This window comes from Notolepis coatsorum (genome assembly GCF_963971535.1).
Source record: "Notolepis coatsorum genome assembly, chromosome: 9".
NCBI lineage: Eukaryota > Metazoa > Chordata > Actinopteri > Aulopiformes > Paralepididae > Notolepis > Notolepis coatsorum.
This window is the reverse complement of record NC_140173.1, coordinates 75,069,515-75,092,929: the sequence shown is the minus strand read 5'-3', so window position 1 is coordinate 75,092,929 and position 23,415 is coordinate 75,069,515. Positions and strand designations below refer to the sequence as shown.

At 41.7% G+C, this 23,415-nt stretch overlaps 1 protein-coding gene across 1 annotated transcript in view; it reads left to right on the top strand.

Moving 5' to 3' along the window:
• thada (THADA armadillo repeat containing) overlaps nt 1-23,415 on the top strand; it is a gene marked incomplete at its 3' end in the record, with an annotated part of 138,474 nt that overhangs the window by 75,213 nt on the left and 39,846 nt on the right. The gene's annotated exons all lie outside the window — the stretch shown is intronic.

The window sequence follows — 23,415 nt, the reverse complement described above, 5'->3', positions numbered from 1 at the left end:
CGACTCCCTTAATGACGACCATGACCCACTGACTTTGTGAATTGCCCTACTCCTCACAATGGACATTGAGTAGTGGACAAGACGGTTAATCTGTCTCTGCTTATCTAATTAGGTGCGGACTAATTAGGAGGCGGCTGTTACAAAGGGTCAGATTAAACCGAATATATATATTTATTACTTGAGATCCGTTGTATAATATTTGTATATCGTTTGATATCCCTTGTATATTCTTTGTATATATACACGGAATATCCCTTTACCTAGGTACAGGCCAGACCATAATATTCGTTCTCCTATTGGACAGCGACCCCCCAGGCGCCAACGGCCATACCCCCAATGTCGAGTTCAAAGCCACCGCCAAGGCTTGTCTCAACATGTCCAGGTTTGCGCAGTAATACGAGACAGAACTGAGGTTGGCACTAGATTATTCACCTTACGTATAAATACGGCGCAGGTGGAAACAGCAGCAGTCCGTTCATTACTAGTAAAGCCTTCACCACGAGTCAACGACCAAGTGAAGTGAGCAACGTTGCGTCTAAATAGAGCACTTAGAACCGCGTGCGAATAGGATAGTAAAAGTGTCAGAGCTTAGTGAAATAACGTCAAGTTCGACCTAGTTAATGTGAAGTACCGTGCACAGGAGAATCTACACCGGTGAATGCAGAGCCTTTTCCGGCTGGATTATATTGCTTTTGGTACTGTGGCTGCTGGAGCAGAGAACCGTCTACCCCACTGCTGTGGGATCTACCCGTGAGGAGCATCACTCGAGCCCGTCTCTAGGAAGAGGCTGGCTGGCTTTCATCTATGCTGTCGCGCATACTTGATTATAGCTGCTGCTTTTGTCTGCCGATCGAGGGGAGTATATGTACCGCCTCCCGTAGCTGGAGCTTATTGATTCCTCGTTGATCCAGACTTTTGCATTCGAACATTCCTCTCCCCTGCTGGCTTACAACCGGAGGGAACCCCCTTAGTATCTCCAGCTGACCTACGAGTGTGCCTTATATAATTCTTATGCTACATGTGGTATTAATTATCCCCATCGTAATATGCTCATGGACTTACGCTCTTGACCTATTCATGCACATTCTTCGCCATACAAGCGCGACCCTAATTCTCAATACTGTAATCTAATATTGCTGCTCTTCTAATAAATATTCCAAACAGGACTTTCTTTGTTAAGCCGTGTTATTGTGTGGGTGTTCATCATATATACCTGTGTACTGTATGGCCAGTAATTAAAGTACATAACTCAGTAGTGGTTTAATGATACCATACTCTCAATACAGTCAGGGAATTGTACCCCTCAGTTACATAGCTGATACACTAGTGATACACAACTGATACACTAGTGATACACTAGTGATACACAACAGATACACTAGTGATACACTAGTGATACACAACAGATACACTAGTGATACACAACTGATACACTAGTGATACACAACAGATACACTAGTGATACACAACTGATACACAACAGCTACACTAGTGATACACAACAGATACACTAGTGATACACAACAGATACACTAGTGATACACAACTGATACACTAGTGATACACAACAGATACACTAGTGATACACAGCTGATACACTAGTGATACACAACAGATACACTAGTGATACACAACAGATACACTAGTGATACACTAGTGATACACAACAGATACACTAGTGATACACAACATATACACAACAGATACACAGCTGATACACTAGTGATACACAACTGATACACTAGTGATACACAACAGATACACTAATGATACACTAGTGATACACAACAGATACACAACAGATACACAGCTGATACACAACAGATACACTAGTGCTACACAACTGATATACAACAGATACACTAGTGATACACAACAGATACACTAGTGATACACAGCAGATACACTAGTGATACACAACAGATACACTAGTGATACACAACAGATACACTAGTGATGCACAACTGATACACAGCTGATACACTAGTGATACACAACAGCTACACTAGTGATACACAACAGATACACAGCTGATACACTAGTGATACACAACAGATACACAACAGATACACTAGTGATACACAGCTGATACACTAGTGATACACAGCTGATACACTAGTGATACACTAGTGATACACAACAGATACACAACTGATACACAACTAATACACTAGTGATACACAACAGATACACTAGTGATACACAACTGATACACAACTGATACACTAGTGATACACAACTGATACACTAGTGATACACAGCAGATACACTAGTGATACACAACAGATACACTAGTGATACACAACGGATACACTAGTGATACACAACTGATACACAAGTGATACACAGCTGATACACTAGTGATACACAGCTGATACACTAGTGATACACAACAGATACACAACTATTACACTAGTGATACAAAACAGATACACTAGTGATACACAACTGATACACAACTGATACACAACTGATACACTAGTGATACACAGCTGATACACTAGTGATACACAACATATACACTAGTGATACACATCTGATACACTAATGATAATGAATGAATGAATGAATAAAGTTTATTTTACGGTCTTGTTTAAAGAAAAAAACAAATGTTTGATGTTTTACTCAAAACTGTACTCCTGAATTATTTGATCCTTTAAGGCTTTTTTAAATCTCCCCTGAGAAGTACACAACTTCAACCCGTCACTAAGGCTATTCCATAATTTAACTCCCAAAATTGAAACACATCTAGCTTTTACATTAGTTCTTACCTTTTTACATGTTTTAAGAATACACAACCCTCTTAAATTATACTTTCCTTCTCTTGGTTGAAAGAGACATTGAATACAAACTGGTAGGCTTTTACTCTTAGCACGAAAAATGATTTCCAAGGTTTTTATGTACACCATATCTAAAAAAAATTATGTGCAGGACTTTATGAATAATTGATTTGTCGATTCAAGGTAACTAGCTTTGTTTATTATTCTAATACCGTAGCTCTTTTCTGTAGTTTAATAATAGGATCTATATTTGTTTTATAAACATCCCCCTAGACCTCAACACAATATGACATGTATGGCACAACAAGTGAAAAATACAATATATGCAAACATTTCTGATTTAACACTTTGGGTGCCGGCCAGAAATCCGGAAAATGACTGTGGATTGCCAGGATTCCTGGGCGATTTTAGCATATCTCATGATCTTAGCGGAGCTATTTCTATATTTTATATTATAACTATGGGGAAATGGTTTGGCTCATTTGACGACGACGAGTTGATGTACACAATGAAAAAAACCGTTTGTTTCTGCATGTCTTCGTTCGTTCACAATTACAAGTTAAAAAAGGTCAACACAAGGTAAAAATCCAGGTAGATTCTTTAGAAAAGGAGTTATGGGCTCTTTTATGAAAGGTGCGCCGCCGGGGTGATAATAGGTACTGAACGTGTTATAAAGCTATTTAGACTGGGATGGATGGATGGATGGTTTGATTGATAGATTGTTTGATAGATTGTTTTATTGGTTTGATTGATAGATTGTTTTATTGTTTTGTTGGTTGTTTGATTGATAGATTGTTTTATTGTTTTCTTGGTCGTTTGATTGATAGATTGTTTTGTTGGTCGTTTGATTGATAGATTGTTTTGTTGGTCGTTTGATTGATAGATTGTTTTGTTGGTCGTTTGAGTGATTGATTGTTTTGTTGGTCGTTTGATTGATAGATTGTTTTGTTGGTCGTTTGATTGATAGATTGTTTTGTTGGTCGTTTGATTGATAGATTGTTTTGTTGGTCGTTTGATTGATAGATTGTTTTGTTGGTCGTTTGATTGATTGATTGTTTTGTTGGTCGTTTGATTGATTGATTGTTTTGTTGGTCGTTTGATAGATTGTTTTGTTGGTCGTTTGATTGATAGATTGTTTTGTTGGTCGTTTGATTGATAGATTGTTTTGTTGGTTGTTTGATTGATAGATTGTTTTATTGGTTGTTTGATTGATAGATTGTTTTATTGGTTGTTTGATTGATAAATTGTTTTGTTGGTTGGTTGATTGATAGATTGTTTTGTTGGTCGTTTGATTGATAGATTTATTATTGGTTGTTTGATTGATAGATTGTTTTATTGGTTGTTTGATTGATAGATTGTTTTATTGGTTGTTTGATTGATAGATTGTTTTGCTGGTTGTTTGATTGATAGATTGTTTTGTTGGTCGTTTGATTGATAGATTGTTTTGTTGGTTGTTTGATTGATAGATTGTTTTATTGGTTGTTTGATTGATAGATTGTTTTATTGGTTGTTTGATTGATAGATTGTTTTGTTGGTTGTTTGATTGGTAGATTGTTTTGTTGGTTGTTTGATTGATGGATTGTTTTATTGATAGATTGTTTTATTGGTTGTTTGATTGATAGATTGTTTTGTTGGTTGTTTGATTGATAGATTGTTTTGTTGGTTGTTTGATTGATAGATTGTTTGATTGACAGTCCGACTGACTGACTGACAAACTTGAAATGCAGTAATACTATTATATCGATCAGGTGGGAATATATTGTATTGATCAGGTTAGTAGATATTGTACCGATCAGGTATTATAGATCATGTGCATGCAATAAACAAAAAAAAAAACATTTTGACTGTTTCTCATTCATGTACTGTGCATAATCTGCTCCTGTGTTGTAGACACTGTGTTGCTCTGTACCTACCTGTTTTCCAATTTATTCGTCCATACATGATAAACACATTCATAAAGTAATAATAGCTTGTATTGATAATATATCAATTAGTCACCTTATCAACCACCATGCCTGGCGCTAACGAACAAGTAAGTTATAACTACTGGTGTAGGTCCAGAAAACATTATTATAAAATACAGAATACTTTACAATGCAGAAAACTTGAAACTTTGATGAAATGAGCATTTTTATTTCAAAATATGTTCAATAAACTGGGTGACAAGTCATCAGTACCAACCATTGTTGCTGTGCATTAGACACATATGCTGGTAACATTCACAGTATAAAATTATGGTAATTTACCAAGACAATACCTTATAAAAAGTGAACACTGGCTGATGATAACCAACCATTGTTTCAGTGCATTTAGGAGTTTGCTGGTAACATTCACAGTATAGGATTATGGTAATTTACCAAGACAATACCTTATAAAAAGTGAACACTGGAGGATAATCAACCATTGTTTCAGTGCATTTAGAAGTTTGCTGGTAACATTCACAGTATAGGATTATGGTAATTTACCAAGACAATCAATACCTTATAAAAAGTGAACACTGGCTGATGATAACCAACCATTGTTTCAGTGCATTTAGGAGTTTGCTGGTAACATTCACAGTATAGGATTATGGTAATTTACCAAGACAATACCTTATAAAAAGTGAACACTGGCTGATGATAACCAACCATTGTTTCAGTGCATTTAGGAGTTTGCTGGTAACATTCACAGTATAGGATTATGGTAATTTACCAAGACAATACCTTATGAAAAGTGAACACTGGCTGATGATAACCAACCATTGTTTCAGTGCATTTAGGAGTTTGCTGGTAACATTCACAGTATAGGATTATGGTAATTTACCAAGACAATACCTTATGAAAAGTGAACACTGGAGGATAACCAACCATTGTTTCAGTGCATTTAGAAGTTTGCTGGTAACATTCACAGTACAGGCACGTCACATGATCAACTACAGGGCATATCTTACTTGGTCTCTCGCATCGATGACTGCATTGTCCATTGATAAATGGATGAATCGCCAGATGATCTGTGGACCAAAAAATATCCAATAGGTTGTTTGCAGGTGACGTCATTCGCTCTAGTGGAATATTGTTGGGGGGCAGGAAGTGATTTGCACATAACGAAGATACTCATAGTCAGTGAGACTCTCTGATTAAAATGCCAAAGTTTTGCGCGGTTTACGGCTGTACCAACCGATCGAATCGGGAAAAAAACAAGGGGTACTTTCGAGTCCCGAAAGTGGTTATACATAAAGGGGAGACGTTTAAAAAAGTCACAGAAAAACGGCGGCAGGCGTGGATCCGAAATCTCCGGTTGAGGTCTGGAGGAGCCGAATCAGACAACGCGCGTATATGCAGTGACCACTTTGTGAAAGGTAAGGCAGTAATTTAGCTACTTACATAGCTGGATAAAACTGACAAAAATACAGACCAGGAGGCAATATTGCTGGAAACATATAGCTAACGTTACATCTGTGATATCACCCTGTGTGTTTGTGTTTCGCAGCTAGATAGCTGACGCTATCTTCCGGTGTCTTTGTTTTTAAGCAATGCTAACATTAGCTAGCTATCACGGCCAGTGGTTTTCAACAATCTCTTAGGACCGAAACTACTAACTGTTATCCCTCTTTGCTGTCATTGTTGGGTGTTTATCACTTTGCTATTTATTTTATTCAGGCTGCCCGAGTGCTGCCAACGATGTAGACTCTCCAGACTGGGCTCCTACAGTTAACCTTGGTTACCAGCAAGGTAAACCAATGACGGAGGCATCATGTCAACGTGAGGAAAGGTTGAGGTCCAGAAAAGCAGATGAGACCTGCACCGATGCAGCAGAGGCATTGCTGGACCTCGGTGAGGGCTCACAGAGCCCAGCATCGGAATACCACAAAGGTAAATTAAATATAATGCATGGAGGAGCTTTCATGTAGCCAATGTTACATTAAGTATTTTGACAACTATGTATGTCACTTGTTTACATCATATGTGTGGGAGAGAGACAGACAGAAGGGGGAGAGTGTGGGAGAGAGACAGACAGAGAGAGAGAGTGTGTGTGGGAGAGAGACAGACAGAAGGGGCAGAGTGTGGGAGAGAGACAGACAGACAGTGTGTGTGGGAGAGAGACAGAGAGAGAGAGTGTGTGTGGGAGAGAGACAAACAGACAGAGACAGTGTGTGTGGGAGAGAGACAGACAGAGAGAGACAGACAGCGAGAGAGAGACAGAGTGTGTGTGGGAGAGAGACAGACAGAAGGGGCATAGTGTGGGAGAGAGACAGACAGACAGTGTGTGTGGGAGAGAGACAGACAGAGAGAGTGTGTGTGGGAGAGAGACACACAGACAGAGAGACAGTGTGTGTGGGAGAGAGACAAACAGACAGAGAGACAGAGTGTGTGGGAGAGAGACAGACAGAGAGACAGAGTGTGTGTGAGAGAGACAGACAGAAAGGGGGAGAGACAGAGTGTGTGACAGACAGAGAGAGACAGAGTGTGTGTGGGAGAGACAGACAGAAAGGGGGAGAGACAGAGTGTGTGACAGACAGAGAGAGACAGAGTGTGTGTGGGAGAGAGACAGACAAGAGTAAATTAAATGTATTTTGACAACTATGTATGTCACTTGTTTACATCATAATTTAACCAAAATAATTACCACCACCTTTATACAATTTGTAAATTATATAACTAAACTATCTTTTCCCCTCTTATCCCCTTTGCCAAATATATTCTATGTAGATGCAGGCTTCCAGACAGACCTGACTATGGAGGATCTTGAGAAGATGGAGGATGTTCTGAATCACTCGGTAGTGGAGCTGAGTGACCTCAGGAAAAAAGTACTGGACAGGGAATTTAGTCCAGATGCTTTTCAGAACAACGAAGAGAAGACTAAATTTTACACAGGATTGCCCAATTTCTTAGTTTTGATGCAAGTGTTTCAGCTATGTGAGCCACACATCAACTATAGCTCTTTGTCGGCGCTCTCCAAATTTAAACAGTTCATGTTGGTCTTAATTCGGTTGAGACTAAACCTTCCACTCCAAGATTTGGCCTTCAGGTTCAATGTTTCCTGTTCCACTGTTTCTCGAATTTGGCACAAGATAATTGGCATACTTCATGAAAGATTAGAGTTTATAATAGAGTGGCCAGAGCGAGAGGTGCTGCAAGCTACAATGCCAATGTCATTCAGGCAAGCATTTGGGTGTAAGGTTGCCGTAATAGTGGACTGTTTTGAAGTTTTCCTTGAAAGGCCATCTAATTAGCTGGCAAGAGCACAAACTTGGTCCAATTATAAACACCATAACACAGTTAAATTTCTCATTGGCATTGCTCCTCAAGGATATGTCACATACATCTCTCGTGCTTGGGGAGGGAGAGTGAGTGACAAGCAGATAACTGAAGAGAGTAGCCTTCTAAATAATTTGTTACCCGGAGACATTGTTCTGGCAGACCGTGGGTTTACTATAGGGGATAGTGTGGGGTTTTACTGTGCTTCATTGAAGATGCCTGCTTTCACAAAAGGGAAGAGCCAGCTATCTGCATATGAAGTTGAGCAAACAAGAAAACTCGCTAATGTGCGTATTCACGTGGAAAGGGTCATAGGATTAGTGAGAAGAAAGTACCAAATTCTGCAGAGTACCCTGCCCGTTGAACACATGGCTGTAAAAACAGGCGAGTCACTGGCGCTGATTGATAAGATTGGAGTCATTTGCTGTGCATTATCCAATCTTTCGGACTCTGTTGTCCCACTGGAGTAAGCAATATTCTATTCATCTAAAGGTCAAATAGGAAAATAAGATGCATGCCCTGCATAGTTTTGCATTGAATGATTTGAGGTAGATTTATGATTATAAATAATGGGTCGATGTTTTCTCAGACCTCCACTAACGGGTGCGTAGTTCTAGCCCGGACTACAAATAGTTTAATGATAATATTGAATAATAATATTTCAAATATATGTATATGTCTCCCTCTACCTGTCTGTCATTATTATTTTATTGAAATAAAAATGTATTAATTTCATTCAATTAATCTTTGTCATTTTTAAATCAGTTCTAATTAGATTTGAATGGTTGTTTGTAGTTAAACTATGTTTGAATCCGTTATTAAATTATCTTTGTCTTGAGAAAATCATATTCATTGTCTATGTAGTCACAATGAAAATACTGGGTGCTTGTAGTAGGATGTAGCTTACACCTGGAAAAAATTGTCCAACTTGGTCGCTTTCTTTCTTCACAACATGTGACCATTTCATGTAGTAGTTTTCAGAGGAAACGGCCTAGGGGAAACCGAGGCACAACATGGAAATGTAACCCCTCTTCCCAGCTCCCAAGAACCACCAGCAACAAGTGATGTGAAGCTCTTTAGAAGGTTTATTTTGATCAGGGTGGTTAACAACAAAAATATAACAACCTAGGAATAACTACACAAACAAAAGAAACAATTAATTAACCTAAACTACCTATATATTTCAGATATCAATTTGTTTTATTTGTGCCTATATAACTAAAGCTATAAGATTTTGACCTGTTGTGATATTCATGTTCTATAAACTACCATTTATTTACAATTTATTACAGGAATATGCACAGATTAAAGAAACATTTCAAACATGATTTGGTTCACTTTGTGAAGTGCTGTCCCAACACTTCAGGAAGAACACAGTGTCTGAAGAACTCTTGAACTTTGGGAATGACATTGACCCAGAGTTCCGCATCAGGCAAAATCCTCTCTACAAAGATGTCATTTGTGTTCCACACTACAAAGTCACAATAGTCAGCACCCACAATGTGGAGCTGAGCCTGTACTTGGTAGTAGTACGCATGCTTCCTGTCCAGTTTCACATCCGCCCCATCGAAGATGAGACAGAAGCCCTGGTCTCCAGCACACAGGCGTAGATAGGCCTCCTACTGTTTGCTGTGTGGGCACTAAAAGTTCACAATGAAAATAGTCACTTCTTCTGCATAATATCTCCTTTTCAAATGTTCAGCTTCAAGATCTGTTAATTTCTCTCATGCACCACGTGATGTTTCTATGTCTTTACAACATGTAGGAACATAAACTGTGCATTGAATTACAAAGTACTAGGTTACTCTTCTCACAAATCCCAGTTCCATTAGTCACAATGCCAATACACCTGCTCTACTGTGTTATTGAGGACGTCAAAACATGAATGGTAAATGCATATCCAAATCCATACTGAAGAAATAGCTGGTACCTTTATCTCACAAACCCCAGTTCCATGACAGGCGCATGTGACAATTCCATCTGGTGAGGCTCCCATGTATGGCCACTTCTGATTCAGCCAAAGTCCACTGTCCATGCAGGAGAAACCCTCATGGTCCACACTTTGCAGTTGTTCATACTGTCTTCTGGCTGTTGCCTCATATTTACATCCATACCTGTAATGCATACAAGTAGCAATAGGAAGAGAGAGTTGTACAACCATAATTAGTAACTGATTTACTAAATGTGATGTAGGTCAGCATTTATAGGGACAATTGTAGTGCACTGGTTTACATCATCCTACTCCAGACCTCAAAGATTAAACATACTTCTAGCCAGCCCTAACCTATGTGTCATAATAGGTCAATTGCAGATGTCCTTGTCTTGCAATTACTTTCCCCTAATAAATACCTTGTTGCAGCTGTAGAGAGCTTGTGTGCCTCTGGGTAGCATATGGACTTGACCAAGGACTTTGACGGCTGTGAAATACTTGTGTGTAGAACCTGCTTCAGTTTAGAGGCTGTTACCCTTCCTGCTCTTTGGCGGAACCAGATTGTTGATGAGCTCTGGTTTCTGGTCTCCTCCTCTACTGCCTGTACCTGTGACTGTGTTAGCTCTTCCAGTCTGAAATCCTGGCATGCTTTCTGCAACTCTGTTGGAGGTAGCTGCAGTGTCTCTGGTGTCCTATATGCAGTTAGTGGTTTAGGTAGCTTGCTCACAGACTTTGGGACAAATTCTCTGCAATATGGTGACCTGGACATCAGTGCAGCACTTTTTGGGGAGTTTAGGTGTAAAGCCTTGAAAAACTGACTATAAGTTTCTGATCCTTGCTTCACTCTTGGACACTGGACTGTGGAACTCTCAGGTGTTTGTTTATCTATAAGACAGATATTGCACAGCTTTAAAGTGAAACTTGGAACATATTATTGCACAGGTATTTTGCATTCAGTACTGTACACCTCTGCTCACCTGTCCTCCCTGCAATGGCATGATCTAGTTTTAGCTTCTTAGATTTTGCAGATGAAAAGTCTATCATCGCAACTGGAGCGGCAGGAATCTGAAAGCGCGAGAGGCATAGAGAATATAAACGTTTTAAATGTACCCCTACATACAGCTCACACTGAAACAAAAGTAAATTACGTGCATTTGATTACCTTTTTGACATGTGATGGCATTAACCACTTGCACTTTTCCATGGTGCAGGACTCAGTCTCTCATTTTAACACCCACTTCAATGGCGAACAGAACTGCTCCAACATGCGAGCAGGATTCTGACAATCTGTTGGTAGATTTGTAGATCTGGTATGTCATAAATGTCTAGAGATGCAACAGTACAGTAACTGTCTACCTGTATGTCATGATGAATTGAAAATAGGGGACCCTGATGTAAACAAGACGAAAGTCTGGCCACCATCAGAGTGACACCTTCATGGCATCTAGTTAGCATCATTTTACAACAGCGATATGTAGTTAAACATGCCTTGCATTATTATGATGACTTACCCAGCCATACAATCACAATGTGCTGTGACAACTTCTCCATTTCGTTTCGCCACGATCCACGTTTTTAGCGGTGTTGCACCAGACCTCCGAGAATGGTTGACCTAGTGGCAAGGTAGAAAATAGTAGCTAGCGCATAGCCTGACTGACGCCAGTGGTGTATCCATGTACATTAGAGTTGAAATAGCAATATAAAAGAGTGATTCTCAAGTAGATTTACTCACCCGCGCAAAAACAAGACGACAGTCATTCAATGCTGCTTTTGATCCGAGGTCATTTACCCAACCACACACCAAATAGTTATAAGCCTCCAGACTCTTGTATGCCTTCATCTGGCTAGCCGTGTAGTAGGAGGTCTGGAGGACGAGGTAATTGGTTATATCAATCGCCTCAACGCCAGGCAAATCGGTCAAGACGCGAGAAAAATCTATTTTCCTCAGCGTGTACGGATCATATCCAATATGTTTTGATATTTTCTGATGATACCTAGTGCGTGTAGGCTCATCCAACGCTTTTGCGTATTGACTTTCCATTGTTTTTAATCACTGTTCTTGACTTCCTGCCCCCCAGGTGAGTTTCGCGCGTCATCAAAATCACGTGACTGCAAACAAGCTATACATGCTTCCAAAGTATATAAATAAGAGGCCAATGGACTGCATTAGAAAAGTGTGGTATGTTACCTACAGTATATACTTTTATAAACTGGGTGACTGTCAGCAACCATTGGTTCTGTGCAAACGGTAAAAATGAGGGGGGAAAAAGATAAATAAAAAAAGAAACCATATACACACACAATGCAAATGATGAATGGAGTCGACACAGCTAGATCGCTAACATAACGTCTCATCTGCAAGTGGTCCAAACATGCCTATGCAATATCGACAACCGTGGCCCAAATACATGTGTTCAACGCATTTGTCTTGTACAGAAAACAGTGCAACTACCCATACACTATACTATACTATACTATACTATACTACTCTCAGCTAGCTATACTATGTACCGGTACACATGGTTCTGTCTGTATCACACAATGATGGATTATTTAGAAGTAATCTGTACTTCTGTGTGCCGGATTATTTAGAAGTAGTCTGTACTTCTGTATGACAACTAATAAAGAAACTATTTAGAGAAATCCCTCTTTGTGTGGTACAGAGCGAAGCATTTGTCACGATGCAGGGGGACTTTGCACGATGTGCAAAAATATCTGGTCTCACTCCTGATGCCACGCCTACTGCAGACCAGTGCATGTGAGCGGATCGGAGCGTGAGCGGCGCGGGGCGCGGAGCGGCCGGTTTTGACGTGAGCGAGGAGTGGGTTTTAAAATGAGTCGGCACGACGTCCGGAGCGAGAGTTCTCCTCCGCTCCAATCCACTCCAGGCCGCTCACAGTGGTTTAACACTGATGTAATATATACATGCAGTACAATGCCAAAGCAACAGATGGCGATGTACAAACATGAAGGCCATTTTCAACCAATGAGAAGGGTGAACCTGTGATAGGCTAGCCTGTTCAGGCTTTGTCACTGTAGAGACGCCCACACTCACTCCAGTTAGAAAAAGTATATCGACGCCATTGTTGTTGACGTTAGCTTACATGCTAACGTTAATGGCAGCGACCATAGCATTGTGGCTCGGCTAGCCTATCATCGCTTAATAGAACTAGTGAATGGATAAACAACGTTATTTAACATTGCAGAATGGCTACAATTACAATGCGGCTCAATACAAACAATTGTTAAGGGGCCCAGGGGGTGTAGACTGTTGTAGTTTGAGCTAATTTACACCATGCTCCAAAAAAAAAAAAAAAACTGCTGAGCGATCTGGCGCGGGGAGTGGGGAGCGCTCGATTCAAGGTGAGCGGGGAGCGAGCGGAGAGCGACTTGGGGGCGGGGTCAACATGAGCGATTAGCGGAGCGGACCAAGCTTTAAAGAGCGAAGAGCGGATTTCTCGGCCGCGCCGATCCGCTCACGTGGCCTGCTGCAGACCCGACATTTCCTACACGGTAGCTTTTGCTTGGGGGTGGCTTTGTATGCAACCATTACATGCTTCACAAAACCACCCACTAATCTGCTCTGCGGGTCCCCCAGTGGGGCCCTAGGGTCGTGCTGCCCGTCACGCCCCACCTGCTCAGCCCCTGCCTCCTCCTCATCCCCACCCCCTGCCTCCTCCTCACCCCCACCCCCTGCCTCCGCCTCCATCTCCGCTGTCACCCCAGGAATCTTCTCCTGACCCCCTGTGTAGGTCCGCGCCACAGCCCTGGTGAACCGGAAGAGGTTGTAGTAATGCCCTTGTGGGTGCTTGCTTTTGTACAAGACAAAAGCGTTGAACACACATATTTGGATCAGATACATCACAAACCTTTTGGTCCACTTTCCAGTCTTACGTGTAACCGGATAGTACGAGAGGTTTTGATCCAGCTGATCGACGCCGTTCATGAATTTATTGTACGACAAGATTGATGACGGCTTGAGCATCTCCACCCTCAGCGCTTTGCCCTTCTTCTGCTTCTTCCACACCTTCGCCATTTCCATGGTGTCCTCGTGGTAGCTGCTGATGGTCTTCACGATCCTCTTATCGCGCCATGCCACGATCAGGACCTCCTTGTTGTTGACCGCAATGCGCTCCCCCACACCGATGTCACGTTTGGTCAAGTTCTTGATGATGGCTGGCTCCCCCGGTGCTTCCTGAGGGTACCACAGACGTCGGTCCTCAACTGTCGGAGCCTAGCGGACATGCGTACACTGTTGTAGAAGTTATCCATGTACAACGTATATCCGGCCCCAGACAAACGTCCAAGCAGACCGACGACCGTGTCCCCCAGGAGCGAGCCTTCCCGGCAATATGGCTTAAATGCAAAGCAATTTCGCACAGGAAGTACGACTTGATGCCATACCGGGTTGGCTTGTTGGGGTTGTAGACCCGGAAGGTCAGGCGGCCTCGCCATGCCATCACCCCCTCGTCAATGGCGAGCTCACGTTCGGGCTGGTACAGTTCCTTGCACCTCGCGTTGACATGGTCGACTACAGGGCGTACCTTACACAATTTGTCTCTAACTTCCAGGGATGTATTGTCCGCAAAGTGGAGGAATCGCCAGATCAATTGATACCGGTTGCGTGGCATGGTCTCCGAGTAGTACGGTGTGTACATCATATCGTCGGTGGTCCACATCTGGTCCACGCGAGGCTTCCGAAGGACACTGCTGAGGAAATTGAGTCCAAGGAACTTCTTCAGCTCCTTCAATGTGAGGGCCTTCCAAAGCAGTGCCCTGCTACTGGTTAGTGTGGGGTCCAGCCGGGCAATGGACTGATCAGCATAGAGGTTGGTCTGGGCAACAATGGAATTGAGAAAAGCATCCGTCAGGAACAGATCTAGCCATTTTGCAGGCCGGTACGATTGCAGTGCCGCGGCGTCCTGGAGCAACCCCGGTTGGGCTGTGAAGGGGATCCTGTGAGGCACCCAGCCCTCACGAGACCAGGCATTCTCCTCTTCCTGACGGATCACAGCCCTGCTCTTCGCTCCTCCGCGTCGCACCCCACGACCTGTCAATTATACAAATATACTATAACACCCCTACTGTAGACAAACATTCATATGCCACGTAGTTACAAACTGTGTGTGAGTGAATGAGTGAGTGTGTGTGGGGTTCAGATGTCAGAGCTGGACGTGGTGTGGGGGTCAGAGGTCAGAGCTGGAAGTGGTGTGCAGAGTGAGGCCAACTTACCGCTCTTAGATGTGCGTTTCCGCCCTGCAACGGGTTCCGGCATGTCCAGACTAGCATCCAGTTCTAGAATCACACTAGGGCAACGTATTGTCATTTTATTTACATGATATATATATATATATATAGCATTATGTGTTATATTTTATGTACAATTACCTGCAGGAGTAGAATGTGATACTATGTCGTTGCCAGTCTCTGCGTCACTCTCTGCGGAGTCTGCGCCAGAATCTGAATTGGATTAAATTCATTCAGTAAGTAAGTCTCATAAAACACAATAGTAATACATTTACATACATGAATGTAGTTAGTACATACCCAAGCATATTGGTGTACCAGCGCCGGACTCTGTGTCGGATCCTGTGTGAACACAAAATAAATCAGCTGCCATTGTATATCAAAGCATGTACATGTACATGTGTGTGTGTGTGTGTGTGTGTGTGTGTGTGTGTGTGCAGCACATGGTGGCCTATATATGCATGGATTGTGTAGCATAGCATGTAGCACAATTCCATTGATAGCACACACACACACACACACACACACACAAAGATCAAAGGGCATGACCCCTATCCAACAGCTTTGAACTTTGCAGCACATGGTGGCCTATATATGCATGGATTGTGTAGCATATGCACAATTCCATTGATTACAGCACACACACACACACACACACACACACACAAAGATCAAAGGGCATGACCCCTATCCAACAGCTTTGAACTTTGCAGCACATGGTGGCCTATATATGCATGTATTGTGTATCATAGCATGTAGCACAATTCCATTGATAGCACACACACACACACACACACACACACACACACAAAGATCAAAGGGCATGACCCCTATCCAACAGCTTTGAACTTTGCAGCACATGGTGGCCTATATATGCATGGATTGTGTAGCATATGCACAATTCCATTGATTACAGCACACACACACACACACACAAAGATCAAAGGGCATGACCCCTATCCAACAGCTTTGAACTTTGCAGCACATGGTGGCCTATATATGCATGGATTGTGTAGCATATGCACAATTCCATTGATTACAGCACACACACACACAAAGATCAAAGGGCATGACCCCTATCCAACAGCTTTGAACTTTGCAGCACATGGTGGCCTATATATGCATGGATTGTGTAGCATAGCATGTAGCACAATTCCATTGATAGCACACACACACACACACACACACACACACACACACACAAAGATCAAAGGGCATGACCCCTATCCAACAGCTTTGAACTTTGCAGCACATGGTGGCCTATATATGCATGTATTGTGTATCATAGCATGTAGCACAATTCCATTGATAGCACACACACACACACACACACACAAAGATCAAAGGGCATGACCCCTATCCAACAGCTTTGAACTTTGCAGCACATGGTGGCCTATATATGCATGGATTGTGTAGCATATGCACAATTCCATTGATTACAGCACACACACACACACAAAGATCAAAGGGCATGACCCCTATCCAACAGCTTTGAACTTTGCAGCACATGGTGGCCTATATATGCATGGATTGTGTAGCATAGCATGTAGCACAATTCCATTGATAGCACACACACACACACACACACACACACACACACACACAAAGATCAAAGGGCATGACCCCTATCCAACAGCTTTGAACTTTGCAGCACATGGTGGCCTATATATGCATGGATTGTGTAGCATATGCACAATTCCATTGATTACAGCACACACACACACACACACACAAAGATCAAAGGGCATGACCCCTATCCAACAGCTTTGAACTTTGCAGCACATGGTGGCCTATATATGCATGGATTGTGTAGCATAGCATGTAGCACAATTCCATTGATAGCACACACACACACACACACACACACAAAGATCAAAGGGCATGACCCCTATCCAACAGCTTTGAACTTTGCAGCACATGGTGGCCTATATATGCATGGATTGTGTAGCATATGCACAATTACATTGATTACAGCACACACACACACACACAATCAAATATATAGCACATGGTGATGCCTCTGCCTCTATAGCATGCAACTATCGATTTGAACATGCATGTTCAAGGGACTTACCCTTCGCCCCTCGACCACCACCGCGTCCCCCGTCGGACTCGTGAGATGAATCAGAACCATAATACCTCCGACCCAGATCGATATCCTCGTCAGATGACTCCGGAGCTATAATAAATGCATACCGGCGTTGGTTGGCGAACTAACGTTACATATTCACAGTATACAATGAATCAATTAGCGTTAGGTAAATCATCATCAAATATACACGTTTCACACACACACAATCCTTACCTGGTGGTTCCCAATCGGCGCTCCCATCAGATTCATGGGCCGTTGAATCGCTGTCCGAGGACTCGGCTGAAGAAGATATCAGCACAGCAGCCACCTTCCTCTTCCTCGAACTGCGACGGGGAGAGCCGCTCCCGGTCCCGGGGCGAGACACGTCGCTGGGCCCAGCGACGGTCTCACGGCTCTCTCCGATCGGAGCTACCAAAGGTCCGGTCGTTGGTGCTGCTGCTGCAGCGGCGGGTCCAAACGCCAGCTTCGTTTGAACAAACCGATCCGCTGTCGGTCTGTCGCCTCTTACCTACACTACGTCTCCTCATACTGATCTAAATGGAACTACTAAATGATCAAACTACTATTACTACTACTGAAATATACTACCTAGACTACACACTAATCCCTCACAATAGTACTACTACTTAGCACGACTAAGTACTTTTTTTTTTTTTTTTTTTTTGTCTTTTTCCCCCTCCATTTTCCTCCGATTTTCTCCCATCCCAATGTTAGTCGTATGCCAATTCCCAGTCCCTTCCTGGTCGCTGCGCTTTACCCCCCACAGTCAGATCATTTGGGAGAGTGGAGGCTACCACGTGCTTCCTCTGACACAGGTCCAGCCAATCACCGCTTCTTTTCACCTGGCAGCGCGGATTCTCATTGAGAGGGCGTAGCGTGTGGGAGGACCACACTATCCCCCTCACGTCCAATCCGCGCTTAGCAGGCGCCCCGACCGAACTGTAGGAGTCGCTGTTTACAACGACCCGGACCCACCCCGCCAGCTTCTCCCACCCTCTGATACAGCCAATTGTATCAGTGCAGACGGCCAGCCAAGCTGGTGACAACCCCGGAGCTGTGAGCTGGATTCGAACAGGCGAACCAAGCTCACAGCTCCGGGGCTGGTGACGAACGCAATCTCCGCTCGACCACCTAACCGCCACGACTAAGTACTTCGAAAGCACAGCTGAAACCTTACAATTATTCTGATACTACCACTATATTGTATAAAACTATAAATATAGACTATAGGCTGATCTCAATTCAAATATCTCTCTCTCAATCTCTCTCTCTCTATCGCTCTATCTATCTCTCTCTCTCTCTCTCCCCTCCAAAACCTCGTCGATTCTGGGATCCCGCTAAACTTTTATACCTGTGGTCACACTGGTCAGGTATGCTGGCCAATCAAATGCCAGATTCATTGTGGGGTGCAATATTCATTATCTTGTGATACAGTGTTAGAAAATAGGGGGACACTGCCACCTAGTGTAATTTGAAAGGAAATGCAGTTTCCTGTTCAAACTCTCTGCCAAAAGCTCCGCGGTGAAGTTCAGACTGGGAAAATCGAAAAAAGATGTAAACAGAACAAAGACGAGTTACGGCGTCTTCGGCAACTTGAGCATGGCGGGGAAGGACGCCTAAACTCGTCTTCTGGCAGTTAAAGTGTTAACAGCTCCCTTGTTTTGTACAGAATGCCAACAGATTTGGCTAATTTACCTTTGATATATTGTATTATGTGGCTTACAACAGAGTTTGTGATCTATAATCACACCTACGAATTTTGTTTCATATACTCTTTCAATTTCGGTTCCATTTAAATTCAGTTTAATTTCACAGTCGGTAGGAACACCACCAAATACCATATATTTTGTGATACACAACTGATACACTAGTGATACACAACTGATACACTAGTGATACACAACTGATACACTAGTGATACACAACAGATACACAACTAATACACTAGTGATTCACTACTGATACACAACGGATACACTAGTGATACACCAGTGACACACAACTGATACACTAGTGATTTACAACAGATGCACAACAGATACACAAAATATACACTAGTGACACACAAAATATACAGTATACAGTAGTGATACACAAAATATACACTAGTGATACACAGCTGATACACTAGTGATACACAACTGATACACAACTATTTCACTAGTGATACACAACATATAAACTAGTGATACACAACAGATACACAGCAAGTACACAACAGATAGAATCAAGAATCAAGAGGTTTATTTGTCACATACATACCAGGGCATACAGTGAAATGTGGGATACACTAGATACACTAGTGATACACAACAGATACACAAAAGATATATGCTACAGATACGCAACTGATAAACTGATACACAACTGATAAACAACAGATACACAAAATATATTGTATATGCTACAGATACACAACAGATACACAAAAAAGATATGCAACAGATACACAACACATTCTTATTCACAGCAAAGACCAGGTTAGGGGTGGGTGGAAAAATCGATACGTAGTAGTATCGCGATACTTTGCGCGGCGATACTGTATCGATACAGGGACGCCAAGTATCTATATTTAATTTCTTTTTTGTATAAGGAAGTTGCATTGTTCATTTCATTTCATTGTAATAGTACAGTAGTCCACACACACGCACACATGTGCATTCAGTTAAGTTGGAATATGACTGTAATACAAACAGTTCAGTTTGTTAGGTACATGCAACACAGATTACAGTGTTTACATCTGTCTGCTTGAGAAAATACCATGTTCTGCAATAAAAATGATTGAAGTGAGATGAACAGACTGAACTTTATTTGATTAGATAACACATGTTGACAAAGTTTTACTTTGCAGTTGAAAAAAGGTAATAAATCGCAATATATCGCAATATTAATATCGCAATACTCAGCCTATCACAATATATTTAGTATTGCAATACCATCGTATCGTGACTCAAGTATCGTGATAGTATCGTATCGTGAGGCCTCTGGTGATTCCCACCGCTAGACCAGGTGGAGTGTGCAAGGTGAGGGTTGCTCACATGCGCACAATAAAACCTTGAAATGTCCCAGAATAACCTCATTATTTTACTACCGGTATCTGCTCTGAGCAACTTCACTAGAGCACCGATTCTCAATCTGGGGGTCAAGACCCCCAAAAGGGTTGTAATATGATGATTTAAAGTTAAGTTGTACCTTTATTAATCCCCTTGGCAAGATTTTGGAGGGGTTGCAAAAAGATATACAGATACATAATTGTATTTATAATCTTTAGTGTAGATGCTTTTTCTTTGTGGCAATGAATATTCAAAGTCTAAAGCCCTCCAATATGATCAAAGTTAAATAAAGGGAAAATAAAAACGTATTTCGTTCACCATTCTGTATATGCTTGACTATACAGCAGGGCTATTCAACTAAATTGTTCAGGGGGCCACATTGTCAGAAACCCAAGGGGCCAGGGGCCGGACTGCCACGGCGCCTCCCCGTGCTATGAATAATATATGTACACTTGACACAACACGCAACCACATTTTCACAACTTTTATTTAACTACATTGCAAAAGTAGTATACTTTTCAAAAAAAGTGCTTCATTTATGTGCCACATCTGCAACATCTCCTGCAGAAAGTGCTTCATTTATGACTGTGCAACAACTGCAACATCTCCTCTTCAACATTTCAATATAAAAATAAAATAAAAAACAAACAAGTGCATGATGTGCATCTGAACATCAGGCTGCTAAACGAACAACAATCGCTAAACGAACAATAATCACTATGCAACAACCATCAAATGCACACAGCACACACACCCACACGCACACACTCACTCAAACAAACAACACACTGCAGCACCCACTCTCCACACTTTAGATCACACAAACACACTTACACTTTATATTTATTGATAAAGGATTTGCACTACAACTCGTACACCTACTGTGAATTGTACCTAAACTGCACCTCGTCCATTTATGCCTTGCACTATATAGCATTGTATATTAGTACACTGCACAGTATTGTATATTGTATGGTAACTACGTCTACGAACATTGTACATATGTCTAAACTGAACACTGTGACCTCTTTTTTTACTTCTAATTTTTACTATGTTTTTATTTCATACTTATCTTGTCATGCACAGTCTCTGGAGCGCAACAGTAAGAAGCATTTTGTACAAAAGTATTCTGTACTTCTGTATGACAACTATTAAAGAAACTTGAAACATTCTAACATCAACACTTGAACAAAAAAACACATTTATAGTGCAGCTGAGCTTATGAAAAAGTGCTTCATGTCTGTGCAACAACAGCAAATCACAGCATCTTATTAGCACTTATTGTCCACTCTTAACTCTCAAACATCAGGGGGGTGGGGGGCAGACAGGCCTAGCCTACATACACACATCTAATGAGAGTGATTGCACTTCTTTGACTGGGCAATGGCAGAGAAAGAGGGTTCATAGGAAGTGAGGGCTACCCGCAAACAGTGATGCAAATGCTCATTTTGTCAAGGAGGCACGTTGCTTGTTTTAATGGCATTCATGTGAGAGAAACTGGATTCACAGGTGTATGTTGAGCCAAACATTGTTAGCACAGATATTGCCAGCGTTTTTATTTTGGGGAATGTCTTGACATGAATACACTTTATCCAAAATGTTGTGGTGGATTCATTCTCAAGTGCCTGCTTCAGAGCAGATGATGCTTGCATGTCAATTATTTCAAGTTGCAGGAGACCTTCATCAATGTGAAGTGATGCAAGGAACTCTTGTCCTTTTGTGGAAATAGCAGCTACATTGGCAAATGGTTTGCTCACAAAATGCATCAATTCTCTGGACATGTCAAATTCATCAAATCGACTTGCAAAGTTTTCCCTCAATTTATCAATGAAATCTGTCATTAATTGAGTGACGTTTGGCTCAATTGTGCGTGTTAACGTTAACATGAAAAAAAAAAAGTAATTTTTTTTTATTATCATGTAATCTTTGGCGGGCCGGTCAGAATCATCCCGCGGGCCGGATCTGGCCCGCGGGCCGCCAGTTGAATAGCCCTGCTATACAGAGACGGGGCAGTGAACTGGTAGTTCAGTATCTTGCTGCACTAAATGACTGGTAGTTCAGTATCTTGCTGCACTAAATCACTGGTAGTTCAGTATCTTGCTGCACTAAATCACTGGTAGTTCAGTATCTTGCTGCACTAAATCACTGGTAGTTCAGTATCTTGCTGCACTAAATCACTGGTAGTTCAGTATCTTGCTGCACTAAATGACTGGTAGTTCATCTTGCTGCACTGACTACACGTTGACAGTAGTTAGATATATTATCTTTTATTCACGTATCCCAGCCAGTCTGGGACCCGAATGCATCAAAGCTTCAATCGCCATTATGAGAACTTTCAGAAAACCCATCTACCCCATAGTGAAGCTTTGACTATTAGCTGGTATTTTTACTACTGAAGCTTCAAAGCCCAAAGATAATAATCGTGACAGCCCTACTAATAACCCTACAGTTATTCACTCCATTAGGCTCTGATTGATTGACTGATTGATTGAACATTTTATTAACAGATTGCAGAATGGGTACAATACAGTACAGCTCAATACACACAATAAGGGGATGCAGACCAGAGAAAGCCTTTCGTCTTGTTTACATCAGGGTCCCCCATTTTCAATTCATCATAACATGAAAAAAGAGAGTATATACATTTGACGTAGAAACTGTACATTGGAGGAGGTTGGGTAGGTGGGGTGGGGGGAGGAAACTGTACATTGGAGGTGGTTGGGTATATATATATATATATATTAGGGCTGTCAGTTTATCGCGTTAATTAGCAATTAACAATTGTGTGTATTGAGCCGTACTGTATTGTACCCATTCTGCAATCTGTTAATAACATTTTCATTCAATCAATCAATCTGCGCGGTGATTGATTGAATGCAAATTTTATTTTGAGTAAATTGTAATGAACCAAATGAGAATATCAATACATTTTTATTTTATTTTTTTAACTTTGACTGTGAATAACACCATGCTCAAATTGACCAGACCTGAAAAATCTAAGCAAATTAATAGATGGAATATGATTAAACAGAAGGTTTTGTAGATACAGTACTGAATTCTGCCATCCGGACACATG